Genomic DNA, 23,265 nt, shown 5'->3' on the forward strand with positions numbered 1-23,265 from the left:
TCATACTATTACAAAACAAATAGCACAAATAATACCAAAAAAGGCTAACCGATTTTTAATAAGAGACCAGCAGTTGAATTAATATTTCAAAGCAAAATAAATAAATAAATAAATTTTACGCAATAAACGAATTTTTGCTTATAAATGGCAGCAAAATTCAGATATCGCATTCTTGATTTTTTCCGAGTTAAATTCTGCAGTGCTTGGGAAAAGTGACATAAGTCAGTTTCCACAAACCTTTTTTGATAATTTATTGACAACTTACACTGGTTTATGTCGATTTGATTTTTTTCTGTATGAATTATTGTAATGGGAGAAATACTTATGTATTTTTTTCCAAGCGAGCAGATGTTCCGTAAGTTGTCAATAAATTATCAAAAAAGGTTTGTGGAAACTGACTTATGTCACTTTTCCCAAGCACTGCAGAATTAGCCTGCCATCAACAGATTTGTGCAAATATCTATTTTTTTTAATTGTCGGTTGGTCTATTATTGCGTAACTCCTTCCAATTGGTGTAAGACACGCAAGTTGAGAGTAATGAGGATGTGTTTTCTATATCTATGTTTCATAATAACAAAAACTGACAGTGTAAGAAATACGGAGATCAGAGAAAGAGTGAATGTCGACATAATGGAGACTTCGGAGGCTAGCAGATTAAGGTGGTATAGGCATGTGCCTAGGAGAGGAGGAAAAAGTGACCTTGGAGAAGAGTGGAGGGGTGGCGGAGGGGGAGAGGGACACTGATAGAGAGATAGAGGAAGAAAATGTAAAAGACCACGGTTTTGGCATACCGTAAATAGTGATAAATGATTATATTAAATGTGTTTATACGTTTCTTGGGTATATCAGTTTGAAAATTAATGGCAATAAAGAGACATGAGGTGACAAGACTAATTTAAAAATAGTCGAAAACAGCAAAGGAAAATTATGAATTCAATGGAAAACTGTTCCATGCTGCTTTGTTTCCACGCACATAGTATCTTCCCGGGATCGAACCCCTACTTCTTCGTGGGAAGGCGTCTTAACTACACAGACGAGACTCGTATCCTTGACGGCGGGTTCCACGAACTGTCAAAGCCGCGCCACAACTGTTGTGATAGGATTGTTCAAATATTAGAGTGGAATACGAACTGGTAGTCAACAAATGTTTTCTGCTTCACATATATCGTCGTCCTACGTCACGGTGATTAGCGAGGGGAAGGTGTTTTCGATGCCTGCGAGTACAGACCCGGCACAATAGTCGCTCGTACGAAGGCCAGGAAGCCGTGTGGTGCCACTTGCAGAAGCGCTCCGCGGAATGGAATGATCACCTAACAGCAGATCAGCCGCTCTCAGGTAGGAGATACAGCACCCATGTTTGCATTTCATATTGTATAATTGCCGGGCGCATCGCTACTAGACGAGATATACCATCGGCTGTTTACACAGGAGATCCTGGTTCAAAAACCCCTCGGATCCAAGTGAAATTTATGGCGGGCAGAGGTGTTGCAGGGACAGGTTTTCTCGGAATACACCGGCTTTCACTATTATCATTCCATAGTTTCTCCTTTTACTGCAATGCATAAAATGAAACAGACTGAGAAAGAACTACCGCCATTATGATGTATCGACGCATCTGACGATCGATGACAGGTGCAATATTTACCAATCCATGAGAGAGGCGTATGGACTTTCACTAACGAAGCTAGATAATATTATGTCACACTTATGTATAATCACCCTATCAACGATTGAACATATCGTAGCAGAGTTGGACCAAAGGAGCGTGCATGTATTTCTGCACAAAGTTTTCGATCGAATGAGTGATATAGTCACTGAGTGATTGATTGGTGAGTTGTGAATTAACGAGATAGCAATTGTGCGAGTAATTCATTAAGTGAAAGAGTGACGATGAATGAGCCACCAAGAAAATAAATGAGAGCCTGACTAAATTAATAACAGAGCGACGGTGTGAGCGTATGATTTGGCTGAATGAACCAGTCTAGTGATAGTGAATATGTGATTAAATAAAAGACTGAGGGCATTAACTCTGATTGAGGTTCTGGCTGATATGTCCGCTATTATCAGGCAGTACACCTCCCTTCACGATGTGTGTCAGAGGAAGATCAATTGTTTGTATACCATCTTAAGACTGATCGGTGTAATATGTTACTAATCAGCGCTGTATGCAATGGAGAGGGAAAGGAACTGACCACTCTACCCCATTATTTTCTGGCTCAGTTGCCTCATGAGTGCTCTCTTATTGATTCAGACCTGTTTTCGGACAGTTGACTAAACAACAAGTGAGGACATGTCTGGCAGACTGAGGATATGAATGAATGAATGAATGAATGAATGAATGAATGAATGAATGAATGAATGAATGAATGAATGAACTTGCATGCATGGCCGGTGGCCGGTGACTCAATGGCTTTAGTGCATGGACGGTAATTGAATCACTGGAGTGCATGGCTGGTCACTACATGAGTTCATGGCCGGTGACAATCATTTGAGCTCATGGTTGGTAACTAAATGACTTGGCTGCATGGTTGGTGACTATAACTTAAGTGCGTGGTTGGTGACTAAATGACGAGTGCGTGGTTGTGACTAAATAACTTGAGTGCATGGTTAGTGACTGAATAACTTGAGTGCATGGTTGGTAACTAAATAACTTGAGTGCATGGTTGATAACTAAATAACTTGACTGCATGATTGGTGACTGACTGACTTGACTGCATGGGTAGTGACTGAATGATTTGACTGCATGGTTGGTGAGTGAATGACTTGACTGCATTGTTGGTGACTGACTTAACTGCATGATTGGTGACGGAATGACTTGAGTGCATGGTTGGTAATTAAATAATTTAAGTGCATGGTTGATAACTAAATAACTTGACTGCATGATTGGTGACTGACTCACTTGACAGCATGGTTAGTGACTGAATGACTTGACTGCATGGTTGGTGAGTGAATGACTTGACTGCATGGTTGGTGACTGAATGACGTGACAGCATTGTTGGTGACTGAATGACTCTAGTGGATGGTTGGTGACTGAATCACTTGAGTGTATGGTTGGTGACTGAATCACTTGAGTGCATGGTTGGTGACAATCTCTTGAGTATATGGTTGGTGACTGAATCACTTGAGTGCATGGTTGGTGACAATCACTTGAGTATATGGTTGGTGACTGAATCACTTGAGTGCATGGTTGGTGACTGAATCACTTGAGTGTATGGTTGGTGACTGAATCACTTGAGTGCATGGTTGGTGACTGAATCACTTGAGTGTATGGTTCGTGACTGAATCACTTGAGTGTATGGTTCGTGACTGAATCATTTGAGTGCATGATTGGTGACTGAATCACTTGATTGCATGGTTGGTGACTGAATCACTTGAGTGTATGATTGGTGATTGAATCTCTTGAGTGCATGGTTGGTGACAATCACTTGATTGCATGGTTGGTGACTGAATCACTTGAATATATGGTTGATGACTGAATCACTTGAGTGTATGGTTGGTATTTCAATAACTTGAGTTCATGGCTGTTGACTGACAACGTAGCTTACTTATTGATAGCATGATCTACTGACTGACAGTGCATGACCGATCGACCGACTGACTGACAGTTCATGACCGACCGATTGACTGACTAACATTGCATAACCGACCGACTGAATGACTGATTGTGGATGATCATGACCGACCGATCGACCGACTGACTATGCATGAACGACTGACAGTGCATGACCGACCGACTGACTGACAGTGCATGACCGACCGATTGACTGACCGACTGAATATGCATGACCGACTGACTGACCGACTGAATATGCATGACCGACTGACTGAATATCCAAGACAGACTAACTGACAGTGCACGACCGATTGACTGACAGTGCACAGCCGGCCGATTGACACATTATACGGCTGATCAGTTGACAGAGTGCATGGCTAAACGATTGACAGAGGTCAGGACTGACCGGTTGATAGAGTGTACGGCTGACTGACGGACTGAGTGCACGGCTAGCTGGCTGCTCTGTATTACCTGAAGTCTTTAGAAACTAATTTTCTTAGTCAGTAGAACAAAACTGTTGTAAGGCTAGATTAGTTTCAAAAGAATATGATGTGTCCAGTGAAAGACTTTACTACCGGTAACCATATTTTATCCATAATGCAAATTTCAGATGACATAAAATAGCATATAATGTTATTAATGTTGTAAATGGAAAGAAAAATTCCAATAGTACTGATATAACCTCGTTTCAAAAACTTTACACTCGTGCCAAAAAGAGAACCTTTACAAATTTGTAGCACAAGTAACTGTTAACAGTATTCGAACTTCTATTATATGTACATACATATATTTATTAATGAATTAATGTTGACAAGATGACATATACACTTATAATACTAGAAACAACGATAAATTCCAAGTACCAATAAAAAAATAGAGAGAGATGAATTGAGTCAGAGGCTATTAAACAACTTGCAAATACAGTATATAAGCTAAGCAGCTCCATTATTTAAACTTTTAAACAAATTGTCGTCTCAAATTAAGGAATTACTTTTAAATCGCAGGTTATGTGATGGTTATGTAATAATCAATTTTCTACGACCATACTGAAATGAAGTTATTATGCAATGATCATCTGTATCGAAATTATATGCGTTTCGATACAGGTTATTATTTTGATACACATTTCTTATTTCAATTAATATAATTAATTTCGAGATGTTAAATGCTTTAATCCAACTATATAAGTGTAGTAAACTCAATTAAAGTGGAAATAACTACAAAACTACATATTTCCTCTTTTACTGATTACTTACTTACTCACAAATGGCTTTTAAAGAACCCGGAGGTTCATTGCCGCCCTCACATAAGCCCGTCATTGGTCCCTATCCTGTGCAAGATTAATCCAGTCTCTATCATCATATCCCACCTCCTTCAAATCCATTTTAATATTATCCTCCCATCTACAGTACGTCTCGGTCTCCCCAAAGATCATTTTCCCTCCGTCCTCCAAACTAACTCTATATCCATTTCTGGATTCGCACATATGTGCTACATGCCCTGCCCATTTCAAACGTCTGGATTCAATGTTCCTAATTATGTCAGGCGAAGAATACAATGCGTGCAGTTCTGCGTTGTGCAACTTTCTCCATTCTCCTATAACTTCATCCCTCTTAGCCCCAAATATTTTCCTAAGAACCTTATTCACAAACACCCTTAATCTCTGTTCCACTCTCAAAGTGAGAGTCCAAGTTTCACAACCGTATAGAACAACCGGTAATATAACTGTTTTATAAATCCTAAATTTCAGATTTTTTGACAGCAGATTAGAAGACAAAAGCTTCTCAACATAATAATAATAATAATAATAATAATAATAATAATAATAATAATAATAATAATAATAATAATAATAATAATAATAATAATAATAATATATAACCGGCTGAAATATTGTCCGTCATACCTATCCTCATTTTTGCGATTTAAATTTCTCGTCTTTGGAATGGACAGAGCTATGCTCTAATTGGGTGACGTTAATGAATCCTGATTAACACGGCGGTTGTATTGCAGTATTTGCTCACTGTTGTGGCACATTTTGCTATATTTTCAGTTGAGTTTCCGTTTTAATTTGCGTAAATGTTTGTTAAACATGGTGTGGCAAGAAAAAAATAACGTGTACCATCAATGGAATTAAAAGTTAAAGTATTAAAAAGAATGAGAGCTAGAGAGATTTGTTGTGCCATTACCTATTAATCACTTATATAACAATCCATTTTCGAAAACATATAGCCTTCAATTATCTGGAAATTTCCGCGATTCTTCTCACTTTCTATCAATATAGGTTACATAACGAACCAAGACTAACATATGAGAAAAAATTGCCTTGTAGACGTCTTTTTCATCACAAATCTCACACGACTAACAAAGACGAGGTTTCTTTACTTTACTCACACTTACGTCACTCAAAGTTCCATTTTAACCACAAAGTATTTTTAGAGGTGATATGGCAGATATTTAATAGTGGTACATTATAGGATGGCTCTCTCGGACTTTCCTGATTTTATGTATGAAATGAAGACCAACGGAGCAAGGAAATTTTTGTCGTTTTATTGGGAGTTCAACTCAAATATTCTCGACTCTGATGTGGATGACACTGGTGATTGTTGTCTTTTGATACGGAAATTACACAGCATAGGAATTAACCCAATGTACAAATTATTAAAGACATCAAGCCAACTCACAATCTCAGCGACATTAATTTATATTCAAACATTCAGCATAATCTTCCAGCAAGATGGAATATCACCTCACTGGATCATCATTGTGCGTACAAAGCTAGACAACAGTTTCCGATCCGTTGGATTGAAAGCGGCGGTACAATAGCATGGCCTCCTCGTTCTCCCGATTTTATTACGTTAGATTTTTTCTTTGGCGATCTGTCAATAACAACTAGCCTTAACAACTTACGTGATCGCATTGTGGAAGCAGTAGAAACCATCACATTAGATATACTACGAGAACTTGGTCTGAAATTGAGTATCATTTGGATATCGTTCATGCTCCCGAGGGGTTTAAAGTAGAAAATTACTGCTGATTGTTTTTGTGAAATTGAGTTGGTAGATCTAAATAAATATATAAAAAAAATTCCCTCGTATTCCCCCCCCCTTTTTTTTTGAGAGGCAGTTGAAATCAGGGAAGTTCGGTACCTGTATTGAGAATGCCAAGGGGAATGGAAATACACGTAGAACAGCTATATTGAATATTTCATCTGTCATAATCCTTGCAAGATTTTCTCGGGATCAAAACTTACACTCCTTAGTGTGAAGTTGTCAGTTGAGTAGAAGAGCTATGTAATGTAATACATTAATTCATTTCATAAAAATAAAGTTATCCCTCTTACACGCTACGAAGCGCATGGGGGCATGAAGGTAGAGTATCATAGACCTACTAGAATGAGGTGGTGTGTTTGGCATCAAGTTCCAAAGGCCTTTTACTCCTGGGAAAAAGCGGGTACGCTATTTGACAGACGATGGTGAACTTCAGGATTCTTCTGGATGTTTTGGAAACGAGAAAAATGCCACCGCCACCCAGGATTGAATTCAGGTAGTTCCAGTCTGTAGCTAGTTACTCTACCAGTTGAGATGCTCGGCCACTAATTCACATCATAACCCCTTTGAAATATGAATAAATGCTGATAATAATAATAATAATAATAATAATAATAATAATAATAATAATAATAGTAATAATAATAACCATAAGTAATAATGGACTAATAAGTTATTAATAATTATTACAAAGGAAACTCAATTGTCTCAAGAAAATCTAATCCGGTGAAGCGTCGTGAGTTCGCGGATGCATGCTCGCAAGGAAAAGTGGTCAAACGTAGCAGTGATAGTGTGATCCGGTTTTTGCATCTGAAGGATACCTCACCACGTCACCAGTAGATATTAATTGCGGGCAGCCGTTTTGTAATTTGATATTGCTAGGGTCTGATGCAAAATATGCGCCATCTAACAGCTGGTTATAAGAACGGTTATAAAAAGTGTATTTAATGCAGAACGTGTTTCCGTGAAATAATGTCATCCAATTTTGGCTTATTCTTGGGCTTACTTATAGGTACAATTAAATTATTTTCTGGATTTAAACGATTTCGTACCTTACTTTTCATTTTAGTTATATCTGAAAAACTGGACTCATACAAGTGTGTAGAGGTAAAAGCAAGAATATCCGTCAAAGTGATTTCACTGGGAAGATGAAATCTTTATTTCTAATGATTATGGTATATTACGAGAGTAATTAAGAAATTAAGATAACAAAAGCTCTTACGGGTGACATATTCCTCCCCTTGTTCGAATTTTCCGCCAGGGTCGTAGCAGCAGACAACAACTTTAACACGCAGCCATTAGATGGCGCATTTTTTACGTCAGACCCTAGCAATATCAAATTATAAGACGGCTGCGCGCAAGGAAAATTGGTCAAACGTAGCAGTGAGTAGTGTGATTCGGTATTTGTGTCTGAAGGGTACCTCAGCACGTCACCAGTAGATATTAATCGTCAACTTTTTGAGGTGTACGGTGCGAATGTCACGTCAAGCAAACAGGTGTTGGTGTGGTGCATTGAGCTCGATGACGGCAGGACAGATGTGCAAGATGATCAACGGTGCTGTCAGCCAAGCAGGTCCATCAGAAATGACAATATGTGTTGTATTGAAGATCTGATTCAGGACGACCGTCGCATTCGACTTAACGACATTGCTAAAGAAGTCAACACCTTATTGGGTAGTGTACACACTATCGTTCATGAGCAGCTGGGATACTGATAGACAAATTCACGATGAATGCCAAGGCAACTAACAGAAGATCACAAAGCCACACGGATGGGATTTTCTCTCATCCATTGTTACGGTTTCATGAAGAAGGAGTACCGTTCCTGTACCGTATCGTTACAGGAGATGAAACGTGGGTGCATCATGCGATACCTGAGACGAAGCAAGCATCCATGTCATGGAAACAGGCATCGTCCCCACCTCGCATGAAATTCCGAACAGCTCAATCCGCGAAGAAAGTTATGGCGACGGTCTTTTGGGAGAACAAAGGCGTGCTTCTGGTTGATTTCCTCACCAGGGGAGCAACAGTGGATGCTGTCAGTTATTGTCACACACTGAAACGTTTGCGGGAGGCAATTAGCAGAAAACGACCTGGTTTTAACTCAAAAGGCGTAGTGTTGCTGCACGACAACACCAGACCACACGCAGCTAACAACACGCGTAAATTATTACTGCTCTTCCTGTAGGAGGTACTGAACCATCCTTCCTACAGCCTCGACCTGGATGGTAAGCGATTCTCAACGATACGGCCGTTCGGCAAGCCATCATGACGTTGTTTCAGGGACTTGACGCAGATTTCTTCTATACTGGCATCGATGCCTTGGACTACCGTTGGAACAAGTGTTTGGACAAGATGGGGACTGTGTTGAAAAATAATGCGTATCAGTGTCCTTCTACTGTGTATCAGTATCTGTCTTTGAAATAAAGTTTACCCCATGAGAGCTCTTAATATCTTACATTTTGAAGCATTCTCGTATCGATATCATTGCAAAAAAATGTACCCATTCAGTCCTTTCCAAGTATCCCTAGGGGTACGCTTACCACTGATTGAGAAACACTGGTATAGAGAACGTGGAAGCCTTAACCTCCCACTTTCCTGTAGATTCCTTAGTCTTCAGGGATATATATTATTTATCTCTAGTAGCTACCGACGTGGCTCAGTCGGTTAAGGCGCTTGCCTGTCGGTCTGAAGTTGCGTTCGTGCGCGGGTTCGAACCCCGCTTGGGCTGAGTTTTTTCCGAGGTTTTCCCCAATCGTAATGTGAATGCAAGGTAATCTATGGCGAATCCTCGGTCTCATCTCGCCAAATATCATCTCGCTATCACCAATTCCATCGGCGCTAAATAACCTAGTAGTTGATACAGCGTCGTTAAATAACCAACTAAAATAAAAAAATATATATCTCTTCATAAAATAGCGTCAACATATATTGACAATGGGGCCACACGAGATCGAATTTCAAATAAACAATAAAGAAATGGGGAAATAGAAAGTTGGTAGACCAAGGAAAATCTAAGAAGACCTTTTAAAGTAATCTAAACTCTAGGAAACTCCAACAGGCAGTAGGCCTAAGCCCGGCAACTGTACCCTGTCATTCTACTTTTTACAGCTCGAAAATACTCCAGTAACAACTCTGAAATTGTTCTAAAATGCGCAACGCTGTTAATGTCACAGAGTTAAACACGTTTAGTTTTTATCAGTGTTCTCCCGCTGACAGTGTGGTAGATATCAATGAACTAAGAGCACGCATGCGCGAATCAGGTGAGGCGTCATAATACACACAGGTGCAAACGTTTCCAGTCCCAATGTTTGTTTATTCATTGTTCATGCTTTGTATTATACTTCATGAGCTCATCATAAGACTTACACTCTGCAAGATGGAAATCAATGCACTTAAATAACAAACCTGTTCAGAGATGAAATAAAAACACGCTTAATGTAGCTCAGTCAGGTATGGAAAAATTTCACAACCAGTATTACGAAACAAATAACGCAAATTAATTTGTTTATTACAATTTCAATGTCCTTTGCAATTTACTTAATTGACTATTTGTCAGAAAAGAAATCAAGGTTAAATTTCCACAAGAACCTGGCGTGCCTGTCATCAACAAAGCAAGTGACAGAGATTTTTTATTAAGCTAGCTTTTGTGGATAAAACGACTGGAAGGTTGTCTAGAAGATAAATGTTTGTATAAAGAAACTAAACAGTGCGTTTTCTCCGAGATATCTGTAGCGAACAAGCCGATTAAGTGTTAGATCTTCTTTGAGATTAAGAGCCTATTCAGGAAAGTCACTTCAACTTCACTTTAATTATAACCAACTTTAGTAGATAGAAAACGCAGAATAAAATTTGTATTCAGAATCACAACTTAACTTACACTTTAGTTGTAACTTACATTGTTAGCTAGAAGCTAGTAAGATTCAAGATATGTGAAGATCCCCTTATACTTCACTTATTGCTATAATGAGACATTTGTTTACTACGATAAAGTTAAATGAAAGGGCTGAAATGGATTTACAAGATGACAATTTACAAAAATTGACGGATTATGCATTTTGTGTCATGTTATTTCCCTCTTTATTCTGAAGTTATGCCTATGTAATTATACCCTCAATTTTATCTCCAGTTTTAGTTTATTCCGAAGTTATGTAACTATAAACTGTATTTTAAATTTCTCATTACTATCTTATTACTACACTATTATTATTATTATTATTATTATTATTATTATTATTATTAACGAAGCAACTAAATAGATTTATATCACAGAAATCCATTATGTTGTGGATAAAGCGACTAGATGGTTTCCTCCGAGATATCTTTGTGGACAGAACTGAGATGGACGTTTTTCTCTGAGATATATTTTTTGAACGAAGCAATTAGATACAAGTAGTGTATTTTCTGTGATGTAACTTATATGTTGTGTGCAAATCGACTTGATGGCAGATTTTCTCAGAGATATCCGTTATGAACAAAGCTAATAGATTGTAGGATTTGCAGAAGATATGTAAACAAAGCGACTATGTGATAGGTTTTCTCAGAGATATCTCTTGTGAATAGAGCAACTATGTTATAGGTTTTTTTTTTTTTCTGAGACACCTTTTGTATGTAAAGCGACTAAGTGGAAGGTTTTCTCTAAAGTACATTTTGAACAAAACAATCAAGCGGCATACCTGTTTTAAACAAAGCGATCAAGAGAGAGGTGTTCTCTGAGATCTGTTGTGAATAAAGCGATGGAAGTGGTAGATGTTGCTTGATATATCTGTTGTGATGAAAACGACTATATGTAGGTTTTTTCTGATATATCTGTTGTCAACAAAGCGAATATTTGTTACAAGTTTTCTTTGAGATGTAAGTTGTGAACAATACGACTAAGTGGCAGATTCTTTCTTGTGATGAAATCGAGTGAACTAGGTTTCTTTGAGATATATACAGTAGAACTTGGTTATAACGACATCCAAGGGACCTTGAAAATTATGTTGTTATAAACGAGTGTCGTAGTAACCGAGATTCATATTATCATTCTAGTGAGGTGAAAAATGAAAAATAATAAACATAATTAGGCTTATTTTAGATTTATGTATTCACTTTTAAGCATACCATGAACATAATAAAATACATGTACAATTATAAATACAGTATTCTGTATTAAAACAGTTTGTTCATTACTCACCAAACTTATTTACTGAGGAATGAAGTAATCAGTCATTTTACTCTGTTGTCTCCTACTTGTCCAATCTTACACTTTCTAAATTAAATTCTATGTTCATTATTTCAGTTGCAATTTCACTGCTCCTTCTCCTAGCTTCATCCTCCCTCCTCTAGCTTCATAGAAATGTTCACAATTCTAATGGCTTCTAAAGTGTCACTCACTTCTTTTAGTGACCATACTGCGTTAAAATGCGTGCACTTAGTGAAATCTTCCTGTCGAAACTGACCGCATGCAGGTACCATTAATACCGCATGAATTCGGGCAGGTTACAATGGGATGGGGAATCTGCCTGCATTCCAGAGGTCTATGATAGAATGGAACAGTAAAGGATTTGCCAGATTTCAGCAAAATATTTCTTAAAATACTTTGGTTCTTAGAAAATTGTATTCCAAACTGAGGTTGAAAATGACGTTATATGCGAGGTAGACGCATATACATTTGTCGTATTAAGCAAGGTAGAAAAGCATATGTCTTATGGGGAATTAGTTGGGACCACAGAATATTTGACGATATAGGCGAGGTGTCGCACAAAACGAGGTCGCTATAACCAAGTTCTACTGTATTGTGTTAAAAACGTATTAAAGACATATTTCACTATTTCCCTAATATATATTTTATAGTGAAGAAATCGAATGGGCCATTGTCCTTCAGATATTTGGTGAGCAAAGCTGAGTAATAAGATTTTCCTGAAATATCTTCTTTTAACAAAACAATTGACTTTTAGGATTTACTAGATATACCTATTGTGAAAAAGACTATTCAGTTGTTAGATTTTTCATTGAACATTCATTTCCTCTAGTAAACAAAGCGACTGATGGTCAGATGTTTACGAAGTGCTTCTATTCGCCTCATTTCACCAAATGTGATGAAGTTAACTACATTGTATACAAGATAAGCGCTATTTAAATAATACCAATTAACATTAGGAAAAAAAATGATATTCAAACCACATACTCATATGTGCTTTAAGAGTAAGTGGCCATGCTTACACTAAAGGAAATTAGCTTATAGTATTAGAGCATAACATTAGCTACCGTATTACCAGCTTACGAATATACAGAAGCATCTTTTACTATTGTAGATTCAGTATATGGATCAACATTTTTCATCGCAACAGGATCTCATGGACTCAAGAGAGCCGATCAGCTGACGCAATCAGCAACTTTCGAAATGTCCATCGCTCAAGGCAAAAGTCAATGTCCAAGTAAGACATGGACATAGAGAAGACCTCGAGAGAACCTTGAAAAAAGAAAGGGTACATATACAGCAATAAATAGATTAACAGGGAAACTTTTCTTCCACAAAATTACCGATTGTCTGAAAAGAACATTTTCAACCCTAAACTCATTTTAAGCAGTTTCTCTCTGGACATTAACATTTTGAACGTTTTGAAAGATTCAGCGTACAAGTGCGATCAAATTAAAGAATCGGTAGGACTGTTAAATATGTTGATTCATTATTTAATATTCAGTAGAGAAAGCTGCAAGTTAGAGACGCATTTGAATAATTATAATGTTAATTAATCTTCTTCACTACATAAGGTTTAAACAATTTTTATAGAAATTTTAAGATTTTATAGAATATTCAAATATTTAAATGCCAGTTAATACCGATTCAAAATTGAAGTACAGTAGAGCATCGATTATCCGAATACCGATCAACCGAAACATTGGTTAACCGAAAGCGTTCCAGTCGGCAAATTTGAATTTGCGCGTAGGCCATGTAAAAGTTTCGCTAGCGCTGTTTGCGAGATTTAGCGGCAAAAAACGAGTCTCAGCTCTGAAGAAAGAAAAAAAAACGTTTGGACCTTTTTCCTAAACTGTAGGCCTAATGTAATGGCCGTTTTAAATTTGTTAAACTAGGCTAGTCAGTTTTCTGTCTTACTTGTAAGATGTGTGATACAAAATATAGGGTAAAGTTGCCTAATTACGTGATACTCCTAATCCCCTGATACGTTTTTTCATTGAATGTCACGGGATTGGGTATCTTGCTAGAAAGTTCACCGATGTCTCAAAAGTAGGCGAAAGATACACTCTTTCGAGAAGATGTTTGGCGCTATGGTCGAATGGCAAAGCTTTGACTGATATCCAGTTTTAAAAAAGTATCACGGGATTAGGGGCATCACGGAAATAGGCAACGTTACCCTATATTGTATGTACAGTTTTGTGTTTAATATCAGTGTTTCTTTGTTTCATATTGCTCCTATGACACCGGTACAATTTATTTTCGTAAATGATTGGTTATCCGAAAAATCAATTATCCGAACACCCCCCGTCCCCAATTGTTTCGGATAATCAATGCTCTATTGTTCTCATATGATTAAATCCACAATAACTGTTATATCTCACAATTACAATCCTAGAATAACTACCGTAAAAGTATCAAGTGTCCTTCCCAAAGAAAAACAGTTCCTTTTCTCCCCCCTCTCTCTCTCCCCCCGTTCTTATCTCCTCCTTTTCTTCCTATAGCTTTTTCTTTTGCCGTGACCATAATAAAAGTCTGCATTTAAAGTTATCAAAAAAAAAAGTCGTATCAGTTACATGATACAACAAAAAACACTACATATTATCTCTTAATAAACAATTTCGCCCAAAATAAAGTTTCTAATCAGTACGTAATAACGATGTCACTACAATTCATCACCCATACAACATTAAAAGATTAACCATGGAGGTGAACGAGAATAAAATTATATAAAATATATTCACACAGTAGGCTAATTTCTACTGAACTGAGCCTCAGCTGTTTGGAGTAGCCAGGCATAACGAGCCCAACACAGTAGACGATCTCTCTGGTCGTACTTATTGTTCCGAAGCGTTGAAAATCTTAAGTCCCAGGACACGATGGAATAACTCAAAAGCCTATTTCTGATATATTTAACTGTAAAAGCCTAAAAACGCAAATGAGATTAGCATTCTTCAGCATTTCTACCATATTATCCACTGCGCGTTTGTTACGAAGAAAACTGATATTTTCCACATTCTGTTCACTTGAAACTAGAGCAACACTTAAGCCTTGGTTTTAGAGAGTAGAGCGAGAATTTTGAATTTCACTTTATCTGATCTCAGTTGCAAGCATCTTGTTTACTCTTAAGTCCAGAATTGGTGTCCATTTGTTGTGGTCTTTTGCTGTTGAAGAAAGTGATCAATAACTTCGAGGCCATATTGTTGAATGGCCCTCCCTATGGAACCGTCAACGTCAGCCTGCCAGGGGAAGGCGGAAAAATACTCCAGAGAATTCTTCACAGTCTTTCCCGATCGTCGGGACCTTCTCACGAGCCGCTCCATGCAATTCACCTAGTTACTCTTCGCCTATCACTGCTCATTACAAAAGCATACTGGCAAATCCTGAACCAATGGCTGTCGGAACTTTATCAGTATACCACATAAATAACCGCCTGTAGCCTCGCTTCTACACTGGATAATTCAGAGATTACAGTATTAAATTTCAAAGAATTTGTATACTTGATTACGCTGCGGTTTATCAGTCAATAGTAACAAATCAGAGAGATACATCCGTCGCAACGAACAGAATCCTTTAAGTAAAGGCTGTGCACATTCCATTTGATCAATGTTGTAGTGGAAGCACAACCTGCTCCATGAATGAGCAATTGAAGTTCTCTAACTAACGAATGCATTGCGAGTAACATCGACAGAACTCCTGTAAAAAGGCAATGTTGTAAGTTTTGTTACAATTTTTCTCGGGTGGTACGCAGGGAAACGTTCCACATTAAGCCGAACCAGCAATCAGCTCAAGAGGAGACCGAACACACGCCCAAGCCCATATCCGGAGCACGAGTCCCGCCCGTCAATCCCTAGACCATGCAGACGACACTCGTATTTATAAGACGTCTCAAATAGAGTGTAGAAAAAAATCAGTTAAAAAATTGAAAGGAACTGAAGTTTCATAAAAGCATTATAATGCAGATCAGTAGCCTGTGGAAATAAGCATTTCATATTGAGTTTCGGGAAACTTCAGTACTGAGTAATAAAGAATCTCAATTTTTCATTCTGATTTTGTGTACCGGGGTTTCTGCACTATAAAAACATGTATCTCTATATCCTCGTGGTAGTGACCGAATGACGGTATTTTCTCGCGTCATTATAAGAGTACAAATTTGATATTCGTAAAATACTGCAAGAAAAGATAATCTTGTTCTTAAAGTATCATGTTGGCGGAGACTGTGGAAAACATCACTGCTTTTACGATTAGAATTTGAAAATGTAGTAGCAGTTACATTACTCTTGCCTCGTGGAGAATTATTGCAAAATAGCTGAATATTGTATTTTTTCATGTAAATAATATACTAATCAAAAATATTGGCAACCATGTCTTGTTATATCAATTGTAATATGTGAAAGATCACATATTCAAGGTCTTACCATATAGCTTAATCACAGAAATATCTAACCTAAAATCGGTATAAAATATATAATACAGTCTGAGAGAACATGAAGTTTTTCGCGCGATGATGAAATTTCTAAAATAAATTCTCATAATCCATAAATTACTGTTGAGCAGGTATAGTAATACCAATATTTATAGTCGGCAAGATAATTTCTGAGTGCAATTTCAGGAATGAGGTTGTAGTTTATCAAATTCTTCGAAAGGAGTTCGAAAAATGCCAGATAAGACATGAACCCAGTTAGATAAAACTTGTTTCACAAAGCCGAGATTATGAAATAGTTTTTTCCGGTTTGAGAGACGCCAAAATCTTCCAGAACCAGACTGTTCACTCAATGAGAAACAATTCAGTACCGATCCAGGCGTTTCCTCTAGATTTTTAATTGGAAGTGCAATCGTGGTTTTCATGTTATTTTTCATCCTTTTTAAAACAGAGGCTATCATTGCATGCGTAACGCTCATCACTTCATGATCTTCATTTTCATTTCTTCATCACCTCTTTTTTGTAAAAGGTTATTACGGTTGATAGTGTGTGCAATTCCCCTCCTACTCTCCGGGATTATATTGTTACTGGGCTCACAAGGGAAGCACTCGAGTTGTCAGAAAGAAATTTTGGAGTTTTCTACACCATTTGAAAGACCTAACGACGTAGTTGTCGAATTTAAAAAGAAACATATGATATTTTACTGCCTTTATGCTGAAATCATAATTACAGTTCGGCACGTTTTGTATAAGTTATGCTATGTAATTGTTACAATAGTGAGACGTTAGGCCAATCCAAGTATCATCGTCCAGAAAATGCTCCAAACTGAAAGGAAAGGTTGTTGCTTTTTTCAGGAAAAAAATGGAAGGCCTATAAAGATGACAAGAATTCAAGCTCGATTCTAATACTTAAGTAGCTTGCGACAAATCCATCGCTGGGAAAAGCAACTCGTTAGAAGTGGCAATAGGCCTAAAGAACATTTGTTGAAAAGGTTTTATTTTTTGGTATTCTCGGACTTCGAAAATGCAGTAAACCTGGGCCATCCGATTCACGAGTCCGACATTCAAATTTGGGCCAGAGAGATGGTATAGCGCAGGCAATTCTCCTATGACGCAACCTGCGCAACGACTCTGTCGGTAAATTGGAGTATTCAACTGGCGTCATATTGGTGAATGAGGAATAGTTAAGTATCCACCATTAGTTTAAAAAAATGTTTTATGCAAGTGTACTTTATGACTACTGTTACAAATGTTGACCTTTGCGATGTTTGGAGTCCTATGTCGAAAGTATGAACGTAAACAAATGGGAATTCTTCATATATTGCGATTTATTTCGTATGTAGTGTGATAAGTTTTTAAGGTCGCCTCAGCTTAAACGCACTGGAAAATCATATATTTCTTTTTAGATTCGATAACTACGTCATTAGTTCTTGCTAATTTTCACTTTTTGTCTTGCTCGAAATAAAAATAGGTGAATATTACTAATATGTGTGCCATAAATCTGGATTTAAAATCCAAATTGCCCCATCACGTACTATTTTTCAGGTAAAGTTATTTTCACTGTTACTGATAAAATTACAACAGACTAGGGATTCAAAATGCCTCATAATACTTGAAAAATGTATACTGGATACAAAAATTATGTTACATAGTTTAAAACACAAAAAGCATAACAACAATAAAAATATTTCATGTGTATAACGAGAAAAATCTCGAAATTTGAACTCACCACTTAAAAGGATTTTCTGGGTGACTTCCGTTTATAACTAGACCTGGAACTGTCTTTCACAAGGAGCCAATAATAGTCTGCAAGCATGCTGGATGATCTTCCTTTCCATTTCAGATATTTCTTGATGAAATCTTTCCCTATGCTCGTCGCTTACCGCTCCAAGGATAGGAGAAAAGAAATCCAAATGAGAATGTAAAAAAGTGTATTTTGAGAGATATGTTACACCCCATTTCTTCATATGCACTTAACATGGTTTCCACCAGTTCCATGTAGTTGTCTGCCCCAGAATTTCCAAGGAAATTTCCTTTGAAAGTGCGCCATGCCATTTTTTTAGATAACGGAAAGTTTTTCCTCAAACAAAGAGTCAGCTATAATTTTGCGAATTTATGGACCGATGAAAATGCCCTCTTTTAATTTGCCTTCACTCAAATTGATAAACTTTTCCTTTAAATATTGAAAACCACACCCTTGTTTGTTCATTGCGTAGACCTCACTCTGAACTGTTCTGAAATTTGCTGAATAGAACGGACCAATATCTGTTTATTTATTAGAAGTACAAAAGAACATGCCAACAACCGTAAGAAACCGACAATAGGTCATAAACTCATAAAATGCATTAGCTTTCGTTTTGGTTTAGCCTATAACCCCCAACCCGCGCCAGATGTTTCCTGTAAGAGCGCGTGTCGAAAAGTGAAATCATAGTATATCTTAAAACCCTTACGTGATACGAAGAAAGGAATGAATTTTTGGATTCAGCGCACACCAAACCATAAGGGACACATTGTTTTAAGTCGGAGCAAAATTCTTGTTGTTCAGTGTAATTTACTTTATTCGAACTCCATTAATAAGTAATACAATAATCTATTTTGAAAATAAGATTAGGGCCTACTCTACTTGTAGTGTAGAATTTAGTCATGCAAAATAGAAGAAATTAAAAAGACTTCCAATTAAGAAAATTATAAAATCATAAAAAAGCCAACGACAAAAGTGGATCGTTAGGAGAATAAAGAAACGTAAAACTGACAAAGCTGAAGTCGATAGTCTCAAATAAGAATATAAGGAACTACATTTTCCAATGCCACTTTCTTTGTTACGAAATCCATTCCACGCCATAATAATATGAAGAACATTTAAATGTCTGTAATGACGCGAGTCAACACGAAATAAAAGCAGAATAACAAACAAGATTTCTCATTTCTGTTTACTTCTATGTAAAAATAGATACATGAAAGGTAAAAACAAATCAAGGTTAATGGATAGGGAGAATTCCACTACATATTTCATGTTCCAATTCTAGACTAGTGATTGTGAGTAATGTTAATAATAATAATAATAATAATAATAATAATAATAATAATAATAATAATAATAATAATAATAATAGTAACAATAATAACAGTAAAAATAATAACAATAATAATAATAATAATACTTACTTACAAATGGCTTTTAAGGAACCCGGAGGTTCACTGCCGTCCTCACATAAGCCCGCCATTGGTCCCTATCTTGAGCAAGATTAATCCAGTCTCTACCATCTTATCCCATCTCCCTCAAATCCATTTTTATATTATCTTCCCATCTACGTCTCGGCCTCCCCAAAGGTCTTTTTCCTTTAGGCCTTCCAACTAAGACTCTATATGCATTTCTGGATTCGCCCATACGTGCTACATGCCCTCTAACGTCTGGATTTAATGTTCCTAATTATGTCAGGTGAAGAATACAATGCGTGCAGTTCTGCGTTATATAACTTTCTCCATTCTCCTGTAACTTCATCCCTCTTAGCTCCAAATATTTTAAGCACCTTATTCTCAAACACCCTTATCCTCTGTTCCTCTCTCAAAGTGAGAGTCCAAGTTTCACAACCATACAGAACAACCGGTAATATAACTGTTTTATAAATTCTTTCAGGTAACAATAATAATAATAACAATAATAACAATAATAATAATAATAATAATAATAATAAAATAGCGATAATATTAACAATCTATTTATTAATATTTTAATTTTTATTAATAAGTCACTATACCTATGATCGAAGTTCTGGCTGATATGTACCATCTATTTTTATCACTATTATCAGGCAGTACATCTCACTTGATATGTGTCAGAGGAAGAATAATTTATTGTTTGTATAGGCTACATCTGAAGTGTGATTAGTGTAATATGGTACTAGTCAGCGATGTATGCAATGGAGGAGGAAAGGAACTGGCCACCCTATCCCATTATCTCCTGGCTTAGTTGCTTCATATGCGATGGCTTATTGGTGGCACTTATGTGGTTCAGTTCTGTCTTCGGACAATTGACTAAATAACAAGTCACTTTAAGTAATGGATGTTTGACAACGCTCTTACCAAAATGTAGACCTGAATCGTAGGACGTAAGACGTACGGTGCCGGCGAGTAGAGTGCTTTGCAGGTCTAGCGAGACGTGAATTAGACTGTTTCTTTACACCTATTCCCTTCATTGGTGGGGAGAAGAGGTGAAAGTGCTACTGAATTTACTGCGATGTTGCAATTTTCTTTTATAAACAAAGTCGATTTCCTACTAATGAAAAAAAAACACACAAAATGGCAGAGGAAAATTCTATTCTATTCTTTTTTCCTTAAGATTTATTCTGTGAAGTTACTGTCATTGAACGCCTTCCACTTTGTATAACTACATAGGGTAGTACTTACAAGTATTATAAAGATGATGAGGGTAATAATAATAATAATAATAATAATAATAATAATAATAATAATAATATTTACTTAGAAATGGCTTTTAAGGAACCCGCAGGTTCATTGCCGCCCTCACATAAGCCCGCCATCGGTCCCTATCCTGTGCAAGATTAATCCAGTCTCCATCATCATATCCCACCTTCCTCAAATCCATTTTAATATCTTCCCATCTACGTCTCGGCCTCCCCAAAGGTCTTTTTCCCTCCGGCCTCCCAACTAACACTCTATATGCATTTCTGGATTCGCCCATACGTGCTGCATGCCCTGCCCATCTCAAACGTCTGGATTTAATGTTCCTAATTATGTCAGGTGAAGAATACAACGCGTGCAGTTCTGCGTTGTGTAACTTTCTCCTTTCTCCTGTAAATTCATCCCTTTTAGCCCTATATATTTTCCTAAGAACCTTATTCTCAAACACCCTTAATCTCTGTTCCTCTCTCAAAGTGAGAGTCCAAGTTTCACAACCATACAGAACAACCGGTAATATAACTATTTTATAAATTCTAAATTCCTGATTTTTTGGCAGCAGACTAGATGACAAAAGCTTCTCAGCCGAATAATAACAAGCATTTCCCATATTTATTCTGCGTTTAATTTCCTCCCGAGTGCCATTTATATTTGTTATTGTTGCTCCAAGATATTTGAATTTTTCCACCTCTTCGAAAGATAAATCTCCAATTTTTATATTTCCATTTCGTAGAACATTCTGATCACGAGACATAATCATATACTTCGTCTTTTCGGGGTTTACTTTCAAACCTATCGTTTTGCTTGCTTCAAGTAAAATTTCCGTGTTTTCCCTAATCGTTTCTGGATTTTATCCTAACACATTCACGTCATCCGCATAGACAAGAAGCTGATGTAACCCGTTCAGTTCTAAACCCTCTGTGTTAACCTGAACTTTCCTAATGGCATATTCTAGTGCGAAGTTAAAAAGTAAAGGTGATAGTGCATCTCCTGGCTTTAGCCCGCAGTGAATTGGGAAAGCATCAGACAGATGCTGGCCTATACGGACTCTGCTGTAAGTTCATTGAGACACATTTTAATTAATCGAACTAGTTTCTTGTATTAATAATAACAATTTATTTATTTATTATTAATATTTGTGTGCTGAGCAACAGCCAGAGACCAATTATAGTTCAGCACAATACACGAACAGAGGATACATAGGTGCAAAAACAAAATAAATAACATCTTAAATAAACAAAAACATACATAAATAAAATTGAGAACAAGAACAGTAAATACTAATAATCAAAAAGAAACTATACCTTAAAAGGATCTAAATTGTGCCTATGCAAATTGGCATATTTTATGCATCTACAGACTGGAGAAAGTGATTTTGAATTTCTGTTATAAAAATGTTTTTGAAATCTTAAACCTTTTGTAGGAATACGAAGGCTGATATTGTTTATGATAGACTCACAATCAATATCACTCTTGATAGCTTTGCAAAAAAATTGATAATCAAAATTTTGACGTCTAGAATAAAGGCTACAACAGTTAAAATATTTACAGATAATCTCATAGTTAAAGTCAGAGGAATTGGGTATAAATCGAAAAGCACATAAGGAAATAAATTTTCTTTGAATATTTTCCAATTTAACCGAATCAGTTGAAGTAATGGAATTCCAGGCTACAGATGCATATTCAAGTTTAGATCGAACCAAAGTAAAGTATAGAATTAATAGTAACTCTGGAGTAAAAAAAGAATAAGTTATAGACCTTATTAAACCAAGCATTCTTATTGAATGATTATAAATATATTGAACATGATCGTGAAAGTATAATTTAGAATCGAGTAATACACCAAGACTTTAATAGAATTTTTCCTAATAATACAGACGTTATTAAGAGAATAATTAAATTTTATGGAAATAATTTTTCGTGAGTACGAAATGACAAAAATTTTTTTTTCATTAATTTTCATTCCATTATTGTCAGACCAAAGTTCAATAAAGTTAATATCATTTTGAAGAGTTTGGCAATAATAATAGTAATAATAATAATATTATAATAAATATAATAATAAATATAATAATAATAATAAATATAATAATAATAATAATAATAATAATAATAATAATAATTATTATTATTATTATTATTATTATTATTATTATTATTATTTTACTACTGACGCATATTTGACTGTTCGTCATTTACCCATATGAGTCCAATTGTGTTGACTAATTTACCAACAGAGTCGTTGCCCAAAGTGCACTGGTCTACTTACATCCGCGATGATATGAGGTTAGATGATATGATGCAGATCTGTTGGGGTACCGAGGTATACTTACTTGATTATGATTCTAGTGCTCTAGCCACTGGACCATTGTGGAATTATTATTATTATTATTATTATTATTATCATTATCATCATCATTGTATTTAATAATATTGTATTAAATACTTTGGCTAATTCGCGAAGGGAAGAAAAGCTGTGAAGTGAAAATCGAGTTCCAACTGATTTTTTATTTTACATTTCTGTCGTAACAAGGACATAAAAAACGATACAATCACGTATGGATATAACTTTGTGATGAGCCTGTACCTAGAGACAGGATGTCACATGTAAATCGTGCATGAAATATACTTCGAGATAAGTA

General features: G+C 36.4%; 1 protein-coding gene across 4 annotated transcripts in view; it reads left to right on the forward strand.

Moving 5' to 3' along the window:
- Positions 1-23,265, forward strand: part of LOC138694635 (monocarboxylate transporter 9-like) — a 127,088-nt gene that overhangs the window by 18,176 nt on the left and 85,647 nt on the right. For 3 of the 4 annotated variants that reach the window (XM_069818556.1, XM_069818558.1, XM_069818559.1), the window contains exon 1: positions 1,176-1,335. The exons of the other annotated variant lie outside the window; for it this stretch is intronic. The gene's annotated coding sequence lies outside the window, so the exon portion shown is untranslated. Of the gene's footprint in view, positions 1-1,175; positions 1,336-23,265 lie in introns of those variants that run through there. 4 annotated transcript variants of the gene reach the window in all.

Source organism: Periplaneta americana, chromosome 2 (assembly GCF_040183065.1).
Source record: "Periplaneta americana isolate PAMFEO1 chromosome 2, P.americana_PAMFEO1_priV1, whole genome shotgun sequence".
Classification (NCBI taxonomy): domain Eukaryota; kingdom Metazoa; phylum Arthropoda; class Insecta; order Blattodea; family Blattidae; genus Periplaneta; species Periplaneta americana.